This window comes from Chiloscyllium plagiosum, unplaced genomic scaffold (genome assembly GCF_037043375.1).
Source record: "Chiloscyllium plagiosum isolate Xiang-an unplaced genomic scaffold, Cpla_swu_hap1 HiC_scaffold_20, whole genome shotgun sequence".
NCBI classification, from domain to species: Eukaryota; Metazoa; Chordata; class Chondrichthyes; order Orectolobiformes; family Hemiscylliidae; genus Chiloscyllium; species Chiloscyllium plagiosum.
In genome coordinates, this window is record NW_028270158.1 from 59,479,490 (window position 1) to 59,498,560 (window position 19,071).

At 43.4% G+C, this 19,071-nt stretch overlaps 1 protein-coding gene across 3 annotated transcripts in view; it reads left to right on the forward strand.

The window, feature by feature from the left end:
• Positions 1-19,071, forward strand: part of LOC122560494 (inactive rhomboid protein 1) — a 365,137-nt gene that overhangs the window by 29,592 nt on the left and 316,474 nt on the right. The window contains exon 1 of one of the 3 annotated variants that reach the window (XM_043711147.2): positions 7,584-7,660. The exons of the other annotated variants lie outside the window; for them this stretch is intronic. The gene's annotated coding sequence lies outside the window, so the exon portion shown is untranslated. Of the gene's footprint in view, positions 1-7,583; positions 7,661-19,071 lie in introns of those variants that run through there. 3 annotated transcript variants of the gene reach the window in all.

The window sequence follows — 19,071 nt, forward strand, 5'->3', positions numbered from 1 at the left end:
TGTGTATATTGCAATATTGTTTTTCAAAAAATAATGAGACAGCAGTTGCGATTTATGGGAATTGATATTACTTCTCCAAAGATGAAGTAACAAGCAATGTATTTGCTTGTCGCTCTACTTGAATTTAAGCAAAAGAAAATTTGCTAGAATTAAGATTTTGGGAATCTTACAGTGCTACTTTTCATGATGTGGAGGAGCCAGTGGTGGACAATCATCTGCTGAAAGGAGCAGTGTTCTGAAAGCTAATGCTTCGAAATAAACCTGTTGGACTATAACCTGGTGTTTGTGATTTTTAACTTTGGCTACTTTTCATGTTATTGTGCAAACTCCAGTTGTACGATTTTTCATTTGATCTGAATCCATGTGGGAGAGCTGTTTGTCACAAGATACCTACATTGGAACATTAATATTACTGAAGGGAGTAGAGAAAGGATGCCTTTAATCTCCTCTTGGTGTAGTCCAGATAAAAGTTGGCATTGATGAAACCTTGCAATGATCTGGCTCATTAAGGCCTTCTGTAAGTGCAGCATATTCCACTGACTTTTCCAACCTCCATGCAGATGGAGCATTACAAGTGCTTGTTGGATCGGATGCCAAATCAGTATAATGCAGTCTTTAGTTATACAAAGGTCCCTTCATGGGTTTGTTGGAGAGCATCAGGCTTAGAGTATTAGCGAATGCCCAGAGAATGGCAAGAATGAGTGACAACACACACTGGCACCAATTCTACACAAGCTGTCTGCTTTAGGAGTGTGAATATTAATGAAGTATTAAAAGTGGAAAGAAAATTACTTCTCTTTGAAATCAATTGCGTCATCTTTTAGATATGATACCGATGCCATTAAATCTGACCTGCACCTCTGACTATCAATAGAGAGGGGAAAGTAGGAGACAGATTTCCAGCATACTCCAACCTGTCATTGCCACTGAGCATCCTGGAGAGGATGTCATTGCCAACTCTCTGTGCATAAAGATGTGGATTAAGCAGTTGCTGGCTGGAGGTGTGAAACTTTGAACTTGAATGCCTATAACATCAGGATCACTGCCACATAGGTCCTATTATCCTCAGAGAGTGGATGTTGTTATGTGATGGTTTGGGATATCTCGTGCCTTGGATGACCGCTAGAATCTGTCACCTGGAGACCAGTTTGAAATTAGACACACTTTTATATTTGAAAAAGAAGCTAGGATGAAGTGAGGATTTTTTTCTGCTTGGTAAGGAGTTAAGATCTGGAATGCGTTGCCTGGAAATGTGGTGGAGGTATGTTCAATTGAGCCATTCAAGAGGGGGATTGGATGATTATTTGGATAAACGTAACATGCAAGAGGATGTGAAAAAGTGGAAGCTTGCTCGTTTAACGAGCTGGTGCAGTCACGATGGGCCGAGCAGCCTCTCTGCACCATCACGCTTCAGAGATTCTGTATCTTATTCACTGAGGGCAAGTGAATGCATTTGAATTTCCACAGAACCAAGAGGGCAGTACAGTAGTTCAGTCATTAATACTGCAGCCTCATAGCAGCAGGGGACCTGGGTTCGAATCCATCCTCTGGTGACAATGCAAACTTCACATTAGTCATTCTCCCCATGTCTGCATGAGTTTCCTGTGGGTATTCCAGTTTGCTCCCACAATCCAAAGATGTGCAGGATAGATGAATTGGCCATGCCAAATTGCCCATAGTATCCAGGGTAGCTTAGCTGAATTAGCCATTGGAAATGTAGGGTTATAGGAATGGGGTAGGGGGAATTGATCTGGTTGGGTACTGTTTGGAGGGTTGGTGTGGACTGGATGGGTTGAATGGCCTGTTTCCATGCTGTACGAGTTCAATTGCTTGTAAAGCGCACAACTATCATGAAGCAGGATTATTTGCTCCACTGTCATGAGGTATTTACAAACAAGATAGGGAATCGAGTGAAAAGAGTGCAGAGTATTTTCTATGGAAATGAGTGTGCAGTTTACACCAATTTGAGGAAATTATTTGTCTCTATCTGCTAAACTTGCCCTTTAGCTCAAGAGAAGGTCCTCTTGGGTGTCTGACTCAGTTCCTCTGCTTGATGCTCTCCCTCACCATTGCCACCTGCTGCTGGGCGTCCTGTGGAAGCTATTGTTACTGCAGTTGGATTCAGGAGGCTTTTTATTTTTCATTCCTGGGATGTAAATGCCACCGGCTAAGCCAGTGTTTGTTTCCCATTCATGACGTGGAGGTGCAGGTGTTGGACTGGGGGTGGACAAAGTTTAAAAATTACACATCACCAGGTTATTGTCCAACAGGTTTATTTGGAAGCACTAGCTTTCGGAGCGCTGCTCCTTAAACCGCGTGATGACGAAGCAGCAGTCCGAAAGCTAGTGCTTCCAAATAAGCCTGTTGGACTTATAACTTGGTGTTGTGTGATTTTTAACTTTTCCAAACCGTAATTGACCTAGGAGATAATGACCGCATCAATGGAATCGCAAGTGATTTCTCAACACACACCGCTCATCAGGATTGTGAGCACTAAAATAGAGCAATACTGTGGATGCTAGCAATCTGAAATAAAACTCATTTCTATAAATTCTTGCAGCATCCAAGGGGATGGAACAAATTAATGTTTCAATCCCTTTTTTCATTTTTTTTTGTAGAGGCATAGATGTGATAGATTAAAATCATCACTTGTCTTTTCTTTGGCTCATAATGCATTCCCAGTATTTTTTATCCCTTTTAGACAATGGATTACATCCTGTTCATGATCCAATAGTGAGTTTTTCCCCATTTGGTGAAAAATGGATTTTGGAGTCGAGGTGACCCTGGTGTTTTGTAGCCAAGTTAAGCTACCATGCTGTTGTCTGAACCCATTAGTTGATGTTTGAAAGATTTTAGAGCATGTTAGCTTATTGGTTGGGGGGTGTTGACTGCCCGTGCAGTGTTGGTGGGGGTTAGGATGTTTCCTCCCTTGTTCCACAGAGCTTTGCAAGTCCATGCTTTTATGTTCTTCACTATGCAGGCAGCCAGAAGCCTGGCTTCTGTGCTCGTAAACTCTGATTTACTGGTGATGTTGGCCATCTGCACAATAGAACATTTCAAAGACCTTGGCTTCAGTTAATATTTGCCGAAGATGTTTTGGATTTTCATTCTAATGGGTTCCTGATGAGAGGGAGTAAGTGTTTCATATCAGCAAAGGGGAAATCTTTTTAACCTTTTTTTTTGTGGTATTCTCAACAGCTTTTCAGTAGGTTTATATTTTTGGTAGTCAGTTAGTGGATTGAGTATAAGAGTTGGGAAGTCATTTTGTGGCTGTACAGGACATCGAGGCCACTTTTGGAATACTGCGTTCACTTCTGGTCTCCCTGCTGTAGGAAAAATGTTGTGAAACTTGAAAGAGTTCAGAAAAGATTTATGAGGATGTGGCCAGGGTCGGAGGGCCTGAGGTAGAGGCTGAATAGCCTGGGGCTATTTTCCTGGAGCATCCGAGACTGAGGGTTAAGCTTAGAGGTTTATAAAATCATGAAGGGGTGTGGATAGACTGAATGATCAAGATCTTTTTACCAGGAGAGGGGAGTCCAAAACTAGAGGGCATAAGTTTAAGGGGAGAGAGGAAAGATTTTAAAAGGACCTCAGGAGCAACATTTTCACACAGATGGCTGTCAGTGTATGAAAAGAGCTGCCACAGGAAGTAGTGGAGGCTGGTACAGCTACAACATTTAGGAGAAGCAAAGATGAGCAAAAGCACTTACACGCAGTGAATAGGGAGGAATGTACTGTACCCGTGTGGATGGAGCCAGGTTCAATTGCAGCATTCCAGCGGATGGTATTTTGGATCGAAATGTGTAGGGGTATGGGAAAAGACAGAACCAGAGCAGGCAGGATGATTGATTTATTGTTGTCACATGTACCGAGGTACAGTGTAAAGTGTTGTTCATACAGAATGCAGAATACGTTGTTACAGCCACAGAGAAGGTTCATGGGGAGGGAGGGAGGGAGATCATCAGCATTGATGTTTGAGGTCTGGTTAAAAGTCTGATAAAGGTGAGGAAGAAGCTGATCTTGAATCTGTTCTTAAGTGTATTCAAACTTATGTTTTCTGCCTGATGGAAGAGAGTATAACTGGAGTGGAGAGGGATCTTTGATGTTGGTTGCTTTCCTGAGGCTTTGGGAAGTATAGATGGAGTCAATGGATGGGAGGCTGGTTTGTGTGATGGATTGGACTGTGTTCACAACTCTCTGCTTATTTGCAGTCTTGGGAAGAGTAGTTGCCAAATCACACTCTGATGCACCCAGATGTCACAAAGAAAGCATTCTAAAAATTGGTAAGAGTCCTTGTGGTCATAGTGAATTTCCTTAGCCTTCTGAGGAAGTTGAGGGGTTATTGTGTTTTCTTGATGGTCGCGTCGATGTCAGTGGACCAGGGCAGATTGTTGGTGATCATCACTTCCACGTATTTGACAGTCTCGATCATCTCCCACCTCAGCATCCCTGCAGTCAGGGGCATGTCTTCCACTCCGCTTCCTGAAGTCACTGACCAGCTCCTTCATTTTGCCTCCTGTACCATAATAATTCTGTGATTCTTGTATGCTATTCTCCTTGCAATAAATGCTATCCTAACCATGTTTCCTGTACCTGTATACTAACTTTGTAATTGAAAGATCCTTCAGTACCAGAGTTCTGCAATGCCTCTCCACTAAATAGGAAATTGTGTTTTTCTATTCTACTGTATTACTGCCAACCAGTTTGAACCAGAGGGTAGCTACACCTAATAAATATTAGTCACGATGGAAAATCCCTGAAGGGAGTATCTTTTAACAGGAAGTCAGGAGAATGTTTCACTGGAAAGTGAGTTGATTTTCCCCTGGTGAAATGAACAGAGATGTAATTGAGTAGTTGATATTCCTGTGACTTGCTGGCAAGGAAAAGGAAAAAAAAATCCGCCCATGTTCTCGCTCCCGATTCCTATCATGTGACCCCCTCCAGTGATCCCACTTGTGTAGATTAGATTAGATTCCCTACAGTGTGGAAACAGGCCCTTCGGCCCAACCAGTCCACACCGACCTCACGAAGAGTAACACATCCCAGACCCATTTCCCTTTGACTAATGCACCTAACGCTACAGGCAATTTAACATGGCCAATCCACCTGACCTGCACATCTTTGGACTGTAGGAGGAAACCGGAGCACCCGGAGGAAACCCACGCAGACAGTTGCCCAAGGCAGGAATTGAACCTGGGACCCTGGTGCTGTGAGGCAGCAGTGCTAACCTGATGTTGGGTAATGTCTGACTTAGCAATCATGTCATGGAGTTGTCCAAATCACTTTGCATAGCTTGCCTAGGCTCACCCATGGAGAATGGCCTTGCAGGTGAATTATTTGAGCACTTTCAATACTTAACAAGCCACAGTTGATCGTTCCTCGAGGAAGAGGAGAAACTTTAAATATCACACATGTTTCACAGAATTTGGCTTCACTGCATCGATTTTCACCTTGTTGGGAATGATGTGAATTGCTGGGACATTTCCTGCTGTTAGACCACCACAGGCACGTATCATCTGGAAGTGATCAACTCTAAACCAGACTTCTGATCAGAGAGACAGCAAGTTGTGGGGCTGCTTGAGCAATGTATCTCCCTGTTAAGTTTTGCATCAACAGTGAATGTAGGGAGAGGGTGTTACTTTTAGGAGCAAGAGAGGCCATTATTCTTGCTTTAATAAAGATCCATTTAATAAAGTTGAATTGCTTTTATGAGTAAGGCTGCTGTAGTGGTACTGATCTCCCCAAGTTAAGCCATATTGTCAGGAAAATTAGCATACTTGTTTTCTCGGTACTGATGAGCTTTCATGATCTACCAAGTATTAATGAGATATAATGTAAATATTGCTTAATGTGGATATTTATGTCTAGATTTGGAAAAATGGTTTGTTGTGAATATGCCTGGCTTCAAAGCTCATGTAATCTGTGAGTAAATGAATCTTGCTCACTTAGATTGTAAGTCTTGAAGTGCCTCTGTGCAAATAGGGGCGGCACAGTGGCTCAGTGGTTAGCACGGCTGCCTCTCAGTGCCAGGGACCCGTGTTCGATTCGATCCTTGTGTGATTGTGCAAACTCCACATAGACATTCTCCTAGTGTCTGCGTAGGTTTCCTCCCACAGTCCGAAGATGTGAAGGTTAGGTGAATTGGCCATGCTAAATTGCCCGTAGTGTTCAGGGATGTGTATGTTCGGGGTAAATGTAGAGTAATAGGGGAATGGGTTTGGGTGAGATTCTCTTTGGAGGGTCAGTGTGGACTTGTTGCTCCAAAGGGCTTGTTTCCACATTATATGCATTCTATACATTGCAAGGTTATCCAGACGTTTCATTACCTGGCTAGGTAACATCATCAGTGGCGACCTCCAGGTGAAGTGAAGCTGTTGTCTCCTGCTTTCTATTTATATCTTTTCTCCTGGATGGGGTTCCTGGGGTTTGTGGTGATGTCATTTCCAGTTCGTTTTCTGAGGGGTTGATAGATAGTATCTAGATCTATGTGTTTGTTTATGGCGTTGTGGTTGGAGTGCCAGGCCTCTAGGAATTCTCTGGCATGTCTTTGCTTAGCCTGTCCCAGGATGCATGTGTTGTTCCAGTCAAAATGGTGGCTTTTTTCATCTGTGTGTAGGGCTACGAGGGAGAGCGGGTCGTGTCTTTTTGTGGCTAGCTGATGTTCGTGTATCCTGGTGGCTAACTTTCTTCCTGTTTGTCCTACGTAGTGTTTGTGGCAGTCCTTGCATGGAATTTTGTAGACAATGTTGGTTTTGTCCATGAGTTGTACTGGGTCTTTTAAGTTTGTTAGTTTTTGTTTGAGAGTGTTGGTGGGTTTGCGTGCTACTAGGATTCCGAGGGGTCTTAGTTGTCTGGCTGTCATTTCTGAAACTTCTTTGATGTATGGTAAGGTGGTTAGGGTTTCTGGCTGTGTTTGGTCTGCTTGTCGTGGTTTGTTCTTGAGGAATCTGCAGACTGTATTATTTGAGTATCCGTTCTTCTTGAATACGTTGTATAGGTGGTTCTCCTCTGTTTTCCGAAGTTCGTCTGTGCTGCAGTGTGGAATAGTGTTCTGATACAGCTTTGTTTGTGTGTGTTGGGATGGTTGCTGGTGTAGTTAAGTATTTGGTCAGTGTTTGTCGGTTTTCTGTATACGCAGGTCTGTAGTTCTCCGTTGTCCTTTCTTTCGACTGTGACGTCCAGGAATGTGAGTTTGTTGTCTGTTTCTTCCTCCTTTGGTGAACTCTATGCCTCCAACCACAATGCTATAAACAAACACATAGATCTAGATACCATCTATCAACCCCTCAGAAAACAAACTGGAAATGACATCACCACAAACCCCAGGAACCCCATCCAGGAGAAAGATATAAATAGAAAGCAGGAGACAACAGCTTCGCTTCACTTGGAGGTCGCCACTGATGATGTTACCGAGCCAGGTAATGAAACGTCTGGATATGAAACCTACAGCTCAGTGAGCAAACCTACATCCTAAATTCTATACATTCTAAATGTACATTTGAATTCTTACACAAATGACGTAATAATGGAATATTGATCCACACTTTTTTGGTTCCTGCAGTGTGTTGGAAGATGTGTACCCTGTTTCTTCCACGTCACAGTGACCATGTTTGGTAAGACCATGGTGATTCAGCAACGCTATATATAGAACAAAAGGCAGGTAAGTGGGTACATGACGTGCAAGCAGTATATTGCCATGGAACTGCCCGTGTTTTTGTTGTCACAACTACCAAGGAGTTGAGAATGCAGCCTTATTCTTCAAGGTTGTCACACTTCCACACCTGCCTAGTCCAAGTTGGTTAAGCCACTTGCCAGTTGTGAAACCCTCATGAATGATTGGCAAGTTATAGTTGAAGGCATCACCTTCAAGAAGTTCTAATTACTGAACTAAATGGCCAGGCAAATTGAGACAGGTGTGAAGGTGGCTCTTAAGATCTGTGAGTTTATAAATAGAGGCACAGAGTATAAAAGCAAGGAAGTGATGCTACAAGACATTTGGATGGGTTTGGAGGGATATGGGCCGAGTGCTGGCAGGTGGGACTAGATTGGGTTGGGATATCTGTTTGGCATGGACGGGTTGGACTGAAGGGTCTGTTTCTGTGCTGTACACCTCTGACTCTATGATGCTACACCTCTACAAATCATTGGCCAGATCACATTTGAAGTATTGGCTTCAGTTCTGGCATCTTTGTTTCAGAACAGACGTTAAAATGCTGGGGAAAGTGCAAAGGAGGTTTACAAGAATGATACTGGGAATGAGGAATTTTGAACATAAAGCGAGATTAGAGAAATCTGGCTTATTCTCCTTTTGGAGCAGAGAATTTGACCTTTTATTGAGGTGTTCAAAGTTCTGAACAACTCTGACAGGGTAAAGAAGGATATCCTGACTCCACCAGTAACTAGGAGTCACAATTACAAGACTCTGTAAAAGAGTGAAGGATGAGAAAAGGAGAAACTTTACTCAGTTGTTAGGAATTGTGAGAGATAGAGGTAGATTTCATAGACGGTTTCATAAGAGAGCTGGATATAATATATCTATTTGAAAGTGACAAATTTAGAGGTGTATGGAGGAGAAAGTGAGGACTGCAGATGCTGGAGATCAGAACTGAAAATGTGTTGCTGGAAAAGTGCAGCAGGTCAGGCAGCATCCAAGGAACAGGAGAATCGACATTTCGGGCATAAGCCCTTCTTCAGGAAGCCCTGAAGAAGGACCTATGCCCGAAACGTCGATTCTCCTGTTCCTTGGATGCTGCCTGACCTGCACTTTTCCAGCAACACATTTTCAGCTTAGAGGGGTATGGAGACTGGCGAGAGAATGGGACTTGTTGAATAGTTCTTTTAGGAGCCGGTACAGACACACTGGGTCAAATGGCCGCCTTCTCTCATGTAAAATTCTATGGTTAACAAAATAAACTGAATTATGTGAAGAAATTCTGACTATTTGCTTGGATGTTCTAATGGAAAAGTTCATGCTTGGCACTCCTGAACATGTAATAATAAAATCATCGTTCAAAAAGGTGAGAGAATATTTATTTTTCCGCCTCTCCCATTTTTATAGAGCCATAGAATCCCTATGGCAGGCTATTTGAGTGCAGGCCAGCCCGCCAAAGAGGATCCCACCCAGATCCAGTCCCTCTACCGTATCCCTGTAACCCGGCACTTCCTGTGGCTAATCCATCTGGCCTGCACACCCCTGAACACTGTGGCCTATTTAACATGGGGAGAAAGTGAGGTCTGCAGATGCTGGAGATCAGAGCTGGAAATGTGTTGCTGGAAAAGCGCAGCAGGTCAGGCAGCATCCAGGGAACAGGAGAATCGACGTTTCAGGCATAAGCCCTTCTTCAGGAGAAGGGCTTATGCGCGAAACGTCGATTCTCCTGTTCCCTGGATGCTGCCTGACCTACTGCGCTTTTCCAGCAACACATTTCCAGGCCTATTTAACATGGCCAATCCACCCTAACCTGCACATTTTTGGATTGTAGGAGGAAACCCTTGCAGACACTGGGAGAATATGGGGAGTTTGCACAGTCACCCCAGGGTGGAATCGAACCCAGCTCCTGGTGGCGTGAGGCAGCAATGCTAACCACTGAGCCACGGTGCAGCCCAGTTTTGAAGTATTTTTATCTGTTCTTTTACAGTAGATGTCTGTCTTCCTCTTGGTGAGCAGTTGCCCTCTGCTTCTCTTGCCTTGATGTAATGGTCCTGTTTCACCATCATTTCCATTTATGCCAAGTTTCTTCAGGCTTTGACCTTCTACCTGAACTGGGTTCATGTGCATACCTCGTCCGTAGTCTTAGGCTATTTGTTTATGAAGCATTCAGAAAATGCTGGAGAAACTCCGTACACATGACAGCATCTGTGGAGAAGCTTTGTTTCAAAGTTCATTACATCTTGGACTCTGTGTTAACTCTGACCCTGTGTTTACAGATCCAACCAGATATGTTGAGTTTCTCCAGCCTTCCTTAAAAATGTTTTATTTCCATTCTCTACTCTTCCATAGTGCTTTGCTTTTGTTACTGTCCATTAGGTAGAGTCTGAAATGAAGACCACTTCTGCTTCTCTCCTTCTAGCACAATTTTTGCTGTTGATCAGACTTTAGAAAGTTGGCACCAAGTGAATTTTGAGATGAGGTTTCTCCTGATGAGTATGGGCTCTGTCACTTGCTTGTTGAGCCATGAGGATCACTTACATGGATGATGCAGGTCAAAGTAACCACCACCCCCACTCAGCCGCTGCCCCACCACCACAACCAATGTTTGTTTAATGTCCTCTGATCTCTGTCTATGCTGAGGTTGAAGCCAGTTAAAGTGGCTGGAAAGCATTAATATATAAATACTGGGCCATGGTAGCTCTCTTTCTAGGAAGAGTGAAAGATGACTTGGCAAATACACAGCCACTGTGCCCAGGATTCTCTTAAATTTGATTACTATGTCCACACTTGAGGACTGACCAGTTTGTGAGGGTTTCAGAATTCATTCAGGCAGTCTGAGTCATGTCTTGCTCAGCAGAATTTGCACTTCACAAGATTTTCAAACAGTCTTCCTCTTTGGGAGAGTTGCTTTATATTCTTGCTTTATCTTAATATACAAACCTTTTTATTGTTAACTAACTCTTGATCATCTCTTTTATGATGTGGTTTCTGATGGCTGGAAACTGAAATAGATACCTTCAATGAGAAAAAACCCCGCTGAATTTATTTTAAAGGATTTGAAATGATCGGCTGATTTCATGATTGGACACAGTCTACCTCACCACGTCGTTCACTTCAAATTGGTAGCTCTTGAGCTCAAGCTGGTTTACCAGTCTATAATAACTAAGTTTGTTAATAATTAAATAGGGACATGAAGCTCATTTAGTGATCATGAGATAAACACAGACTATATTGTATACTGCAAATATCGTACAGTGTGGTAGCAGGCCTTTGCGTCTGTAGAGTCCACACCGACCCTCTAAGGACCATCCTGCTCAGAACCAATCCTTTACTGTATCCCTGTAATCCTGCATTTCCCGTGGCTAATTCACCTAGCTTGCATATTCCTGCGCACTATGGGCAATTTAGCATAGTCAATGCACCTAACCTGCACATTTTAGGATTGTGGAAGGAATCCGGAGCACCCGGAGGAAACCCGCGCAGACACTGGGAGAATTCACAGCAGCGCTATGGCCTCACAGCACCAGGGGCCCAAGTTCGAGTCCCACCTCGGGCGACTGTCTGTGTGGAGTTTGCACATTCTCCCCATGTCTGTGCGGGTTGCCTCTGGGTTCTCTGGTTTCCTCTCTCAATCCAAAGATGTGCAGGTCAGGTGAATTGGCTATGCTAAATTGCGCATATTGTTAGGTGCATTTGTCAGGGGTAAATATAGGGTAGGGGAATGGGTCTGGCTGGGTTGCTCTTCGGAGGGTCGGTGTGGACTTGTAGGGCCAAAGGGCCTGTTTTCACACTGTAGGGAATCTAATCTAATGTGCAAACTCCTCACAGACAGTCGCACAAGAGTGGAATCTTTTGAAGGTTCTGATGTATATTAGATCACATTTCGTTCACCCTTACTTCATTGCTTTTTTTTCCCCTCTGAATAATGCACATAGCCTACACATCCCTGAATACAATGGACAATTTAGCATGGCCAATTCACCTAACCTGGGAGGAAGCTGGAGCACCTGGAAGAAACCCACACAGACACAGGGTGAATGTGCAATCTCTACACAGACAGTCACCTGAGGTTGGAATTGAACCTGGGTCCCTGGCTCTGTGAGTCAACAGCGCTAACCACTGAGCCACCATGCCATCCATCTTGGTTGTCAATTAGCTAGAGGTTTAAGCAGCTTCACAATGGCTGAAACTTGATATTAAGTGTGATGGGTAAATAGAGTCACAGATGTACAGCACGGAAACAGAGCCTTTGGTCCAACTCTTCCAAGACAACCAGATACCCTAAATTAATCGTAGAATTCCCTACAGTGTGCAAGCAGGCCATTCGGCCCATTGAGCCCACACTGATCCTTTTGAAGAGCATTACACCCATACCCGTCCCTGTGTCCCTGCATTTCCCATGGCTAACCCACCTAGCCTGCACATTCCTGGACACTAGGGGCAATTTAGCATGGCCAATCCACCCTAACTTGCACATCGATGGATTGCGGAATGAAACTGGAGCAGCCAGAGGAAACCCACACAGACACAGGGAGAATGTGCAAACTCCACACAGAGAGTCGCCCGAGGCTGGAATCGAACCAGTTCCCTGGTGCTGTGAGGTGGCAGTGCTAATCACTCAGCCGCCTGCGCTGTCCTAACCTAGTCCTATTTGCCAGCATTTGGTCCATATCCCTCTAAATCTTTCCTATTCATATACCCATCCATACACACTTAAAATGTTGTAATTGAACCAGCCTCCTTCACCCTCCCCTTAACCTCTTTCCACCTATCGTATTCCCAACGCCCATCCCCCAAGTCCCTCCTCCCTACCTTTTATCTTAGCCTGCTTGGCACACCCTCCTCATTCCTGAAGAAGGGCTTATGCCCAAAACGTCGATTCTCCTGCTCCTTGGATGCTGCCTGACCTGCTGCGCTTTTCCAGCAACACGTTTTTCAGCCCCAGCCTCCTTCATGTTGTGTGGCAGCTCATTCCGTACACACACCACCTTTTGTGTGAAAAAGTTGTCCATTAGATCCCTTTTAAATCTTTCCCCTCACACCTTCAATCTATGCTCTCTAGCTTTGGACCTCACTATCCTGGGGAAGATACCTTGGCTACTCACTCTATCCAGGCCCCTCGTGATTTTAGAAACTTCTATAACTTCATCCCTCAGCCTCCGACCGCCAGAGAAATCAGCCCCAGCCTCTTCCTATAGCTCAAACCCTCTACCCCTGGCAATATGATCATTTTCATCATCAATCCGCATTCTCCTTGATGTATTATGGCTTGGTCATGGCTTATAAGTTGTGGGTGGCAATGGTTGATTGAAGGATTGGCTCATTTGTCGGTTAATGACATTTTCTCCAACAGGAAGCACACTCCCCTTCTCCAGGTATCCTCTTCCTACCACCTGTCGACACTTTGTCGAGTTGTCAGACTTACTTAATCACCAGAGGGATAAGTGTTGAAAAATTTGGGACTACAAAACAATTGGATATCCAGCAGGAATTTCAATGGCATATTTCTTCCTCTATATATTTAAATATGTTCTGAAGAAAAATAAATTTCACATGACCAAAGACGGCCAAACTTTGTTGAAAATCCAAACATGATTCCAGGGTTGGAGGGTTTGAGCTATTGGAGAAGCTGAATAGGCTGGGGCTGTTTTCCATGGAGCATTGGAGGCTGAGGGATGACCTTATAGAGGTTTATAAAATCATGAGGAGCATGGACAGGATAAACAGGCAAGGTCTTTTCCCTGGGGTGGGGGAGTCCAGAACTAGACGGCATTGGTTTAGGGTGAGAGGGGAAAGATATAAAAGGGACCTAAGGGGCAACTTTCTAATGCAGAAGGTGGCGCGTGTATGGAATGAACTACCAGAGTAAGTGGAGACTGGTACAATTACAGCATTTAAAAGGCATCTGGATGGGTATATAGATAGTAAGGGTTTAGATGGATATAGGCCAAGTGTTGGCAAATGGGACTAGATTAGGTTAGGATATCTGGTTGGCATGGACAGTTGGACCATAGGGTCTGTTTTCCTGCTGCACATCTGTGACTTTGACTCTCTGACCAGATTCTTTTATGGATTGTGCAATTTGATACATATGATCTGACCCAGTCAATGAAAGCTACATTACTGACTGCTAAGATCCCAATCCCATATCTGCCGTGATCTGTTTGAATAACAGAGCCAAACATGGGCTGAATGGTTACCTTCTACCTCTATATCTTGTGGGCACCCACTTTTCAAGTATGGTTTTGTGAAACGGAAATTTGTACTTAACCAGTTTGTAAGAGTTCTTTGAGATAGTAACAAGCAAGCTGTTTAAAGGGGAACGTGCAGATGTGCAGTACTTGAATTTCCAAGGGCTTTTGATTTAGTGTTACAGCGATGGTTGAGGAAGTGGTGGATGTGAGGACAATTAAAATATTTAAAAGACACATAAGTACGTGAATAGGAAAGTTTTGGAGGAATATGGGCCGAGAACAGGCAAATGGGACTAGTTTAATTTTGGATTATGTTTGGTATGGACTAGTTGGACTGTTTCTGTGTCCAATGACAATGACTCTGTAGGAGCTCATAGTATGGGGGGTGGGTAATAGCAGCATGGATAGAGGTTTATAAAATCATGAGGGGCATGGACAGGATAAACAGGAAGAAGAAAGTAAGCATAGGTGGGTCTCTTTCAATGACAAGTTGTTACTAATAGATGATTAGAGGAGCACCGCTGGAGCCTTGACTTTTAATCTGTGTTGATAACTTGAAGGGTCTGAATGCATGATGGATAAATTTGTTAACCATACCAAGATACAAATGAGGATTACAGCTCCAAAGACTGAGCTGATCAGCAAGTGAAGTGAGAATGAAGGACGGTTGAACCTAATGCATATGTCAGTTTTAGCAGCAGAGTGTGTTCCATGGAGCGAGACACGTGTTTTAACAAACTAGCACTTTCTTTAACTTGTGAATACTACTGAGGGATATCTGGCACGTAGAAATTTTGAATCTAACACATGATCACTGTGCACGTTTTTTTTAAAAAAAGCAGAGCCTTTAATTTCCTCCATTGCTGGATGTTCTTTTAGTGACCACCAGGAAAGAGATGACTGGGATTGATGATGATGTCCAATCCACAGGAATTCCTTCTGTAATTAGCTGGCACTGACTTCAGGCTGTGCCTATTCATATCACTTCATTGGGAGTGTTTAGTCATGGAGGTAAAGGATCTGTTTCTACGCATTCCATCATGGCAACTTCAAATATCAGCCTTGCTAGACCCTCGAGACTTTATAAGACTTTATAAAGCTCTGGTTAGGCCCCATTTGGAGTACTGTGTCCAGTTTTGGTCCCCACACCTCAGGAAGGACATACTGGCACTGGAACGTGTCCAGCGGAGATTCACACGGATGATCCCTGGAATGACAGGTCTAACATATGAGGAACGGCTGAGGATACTGGGATTGTATTCGTTGGAGTTTAGAAGATTAAGGGGAGACTTAATAGAGACGTACAAAATAATACATGGCTTGGAAAAGGTGGATGCTAGGAAATTGTTTCAGTTAAACGAGGAGACTAGGACCCGTGGACACAGCCTTAGAATTAGAGGGGATCATTTCAGAACAGAAATGTGGAGACATTTCTTCAGCCAGAGAGTGGTGGCCTGTGGAATTCATTGCCACGGAGTGCAGTGGAAGCCGGGACGCTAAATGTCTTCAAGGCCGAGATTGATAGATTCTTGTTGTCTCGAGGAATTAAGGGCTACGGGGAGAACGCTGGTAAGTGGAGCTGAAATGTGCATCAGCCATGATTGAATGGCGGAGTGGACTCGATGGGCCGAATGGCCTTACTTCCACTCCTATGTCTTATGGCTTATGGTCTTATGGAGATAGCTGTGTCCCTGGCAGGCCATCTGTTCCTGGTGAACAAAGCAGTAGCATTTTTTTGTACTGGATTTTAGTAAATCAGAGACCTGGTACTACAGCAGACCTGTATTGTTCTGGTTTGGAGATTAGATTACTTACAGTGTAGAAATAGGCCCTTCGGCCCAACAAGTCCACACCGACCCTCCAAAGCGCAACCACCCAGACCCATTCCATACACTTACCCCATCACCTAATGCTATGGGCAATTTAGCACGGCCAATTCACCTAACCTGCGCATCTTTGGATTGTGGGAGGAAACCGGAGCACCCAGAGGAAACCCACGCAGACACTGGGAGAATGTGCAAACTCCACATACATAGTTGCTTGAGGCGGGAATTGAACCCGGGTCTCTGGCGCTGTGAGGCAGCAGTGCTAACCACTGTGCCACCGTGCCACATTTGTCATCATGACTGATTTGTGCTGCATTGAGAACTGTCTCTTAAGCTTGAAGGAATCAATTTGCATTTTTCCACCCTCCTGTAAACCTGTCATCCAATCCAGACCATGCAGCTCAATTTGAAGATTTTAATTTGTCTATTCTTACTGTCTTGATTTGACATTTGTTGGTAAGTTCAACTCCAATATAAAAGCAGATGGTGGGAATTGAAATACAAACTGCTGACGCTAGAAATACGTAATATCTAAAATGAGTTAACAGTTGTGATAAATTCTCCATTGAGCTGGAACATTTTACACCCTTTCTAGTTCAACAATGTCTTTGAATTATAGATGTGTGCAGGCAAGGTGGATTGGCCATGGGAAAAGAAGGGGTACAGGTATAGGGTAGAGAGGTGGATCTGTCTAGGCTGCTCTTCAGAGGGTTGGTGTAGACCTAATGGGCTGAATGCCCTGCTTCCACATTGTAGGGATAATATGATATGCATAGAGGAGTGCATTTCTGAAATGGCTATTGTGTTGTTTGTCTTGTCTTTCTGCATGGGAAATGACAGTAAGCTTAAAGATTGAAGCTTTTCACAAAGTTTTACAAATTTGGAATATTGTTTGAAGTTTTTGGAAAGCATCAGTCTTGACTACAGCGGGGAGAATTACAGATACTATTTGTTCAGAATCTATAAAAAGACTTGGTCCTTTTTTTTATTTTTGGAGTTTCAACCTGGCAACATTTTGTAGCTTTGGAAGTTTGAGATTCCTGGTTGGAAGGAACATTTGCCAAGTCCTGCTCCTGGTCCTGCAGAAATGGATGACTAGTTTTTGAAATAATTGGCTGCACTGGGAGCATATGGCACAGTCTCTTTTTTTGGAATTACGCAATGTAATCAGTCATTTCCATTAACAGAAATCATCTGATTGCGGCATCATTCAGTATAAAAGGTCCTGTTTCTGTGCTGTTTACTCTAGAATTCTATGACTCTGTTCCACACATTTAATATTGAGAGTTGTGCTCAAGATGTAATTATAGTTTCTTTATGACCTTTTAAATCACTTAATGTTGTGGATACTCCTGTAACTAATATAGTGGGTAATATTCATGCAAATTGCAGTGAAGAATTTTGATAATCATATGTTTGACGTCCCCAAGGCATTTTTTTAAACACTGGAATTGTCAGGAATAAATGATTTAGTATCTTTCTGTACAGGACTGTGTTTTCTCATTCTAAACATGGTGTGAAGGCTTTGGGGAAAACATAAATGTTCAAAGATTCTTTTTGTTGACTTTTCGATATTATTGATGTTTCGTGTGGTGTTCTTTGGAAGCAGAGACTGAAAAACTGTCTATGGATTTTGCAGGTTATATTGCATACATACAGAATTTCACTGTCTTTTAGGAGCACAACGTACCTCACTCAAACTTTGATTAGAACTAACCTTGTGCATTTTCTGCCTTTCTTACTTAGTCACATTCTCTTTGGATGGATTTGATTTTGCCATAGGGTTACAGCTGGGAGGACAGATTTATTTCACAGTGTGTTTTGGTTGCTTGAATAAGTAAGGTCAAGAAGGCACAGCAATGCCTCCTCTTCCAGGAGGCTAAGGAAATATGACATGTCCATGAGGACCCTCGCCAACTTTTACAGATGCACCATAGAAAGCATTCTATCTGGGTGCATCCCAGCCGGGTACAGCAACTGCTCTGTCCAGGACCATAAGAAGCTACAGAAAGTTGTGAATATGGCCCGGACCATTGCGCAAGCCAACCTCCCATCCACGGACTCCATCTACAGGTCTCGTTTCAGTGGACAAGCAAAGACCCCAATTATCATCTCTTCCATCGGGCAGAAGGCACAAAAGCTTAAACACACGCGCCAGTCGATTCAAGAGCAGCTTCTACCCCGCTGTTATTAGACTTCTGAATAATACTCTCAAGTTTTACAGCAGATGTACAGCACAGAAACAGATATTTTGTTCCAACTCATCCATGCTGACCAGAAATCCTAAACTAATCTAGTCCCAGTTGCCAGCACTTGCCCTATATCCTTCTAAACCCTTCCTATTCATATACCCATCCAGATGCCTTTTAAACATTGTAATCGTACCAGCCTCCACCACTTCCTCTGGCAGATCATTCCATACATGCACCACTCTGTGTGGGAAAAAGTTGTGTGTTAGGTCCCTTTTATATCTTTCCTCTCTCACCCTTAAAGTATGCTGTCCAGTTGTGGACTACCCCCACTCCAGGGAAAGGACTTTGTCTATTTATCCTTTCCATGCCTCTAACTATTTAATAAACCTCCTATAAATTCTCAGTCTCAGACACTCCAGGGAAAACAGCCATTGCCTATTCAGCCTCTCCCTGGCAACATCCTTGTAAATCTTTTCTGAACCCTTTCAAGTTTCACCACATCCTTTTCTATAGATGGGAGGCCAAAATTGCATACAACATTCCAAACGTGACCTAACTAATGTCGTGTGCAGCCGCAACATGACTTCCCAACTCCTATACTCAATCAATGAAGGAAAGCATACCAAACACTCTGACTATCCTATCTATCTTCGATTCCACTTTCAAGGAGCTATGAATCCTCCACTCCAAGGTCTCTTTTTGTTCAGCAACACTCTCCAGGTCTTTTACCATTAAGTGTATAAGCCCTGCTCTGACTTGTCTTTCCAAAATGCAGTACCTCGCATTTATCTAAATTAAACTCCATCTGCCACTCTTCAGCCCATTTCCCTCCATATCTGATGTGGAGACAATGCCTCCTTTTGAGGGGGAGTCTAAAACAAAGGTCACTGTTTAAAAATCAGGGGTCAGCCATTTTAAATGGTGACCCTTGTTTTAGATTTAAAATGGGGATTATTTTCTGAGGCTTGTGAGTCTTTTGAACTCTGTTCCTGAAAAGGTGGTGGCAGCAGAATCCTTGAATATCTTCAAGACCAAGGTACAGAGGACCTCATTAAGATAGTGGGTGAAAGGAACATGAGCATGATGTCAAATGATCAGAAATTTTCTAGCTGAAAGAAGACCGAGGGTTGAATGGAAATTTTCATCCTTGAGTTCAGTTACTAATGGTGTACTGTAAGGATCTGTTTTGGGTCCACTGTTGGTTGTCC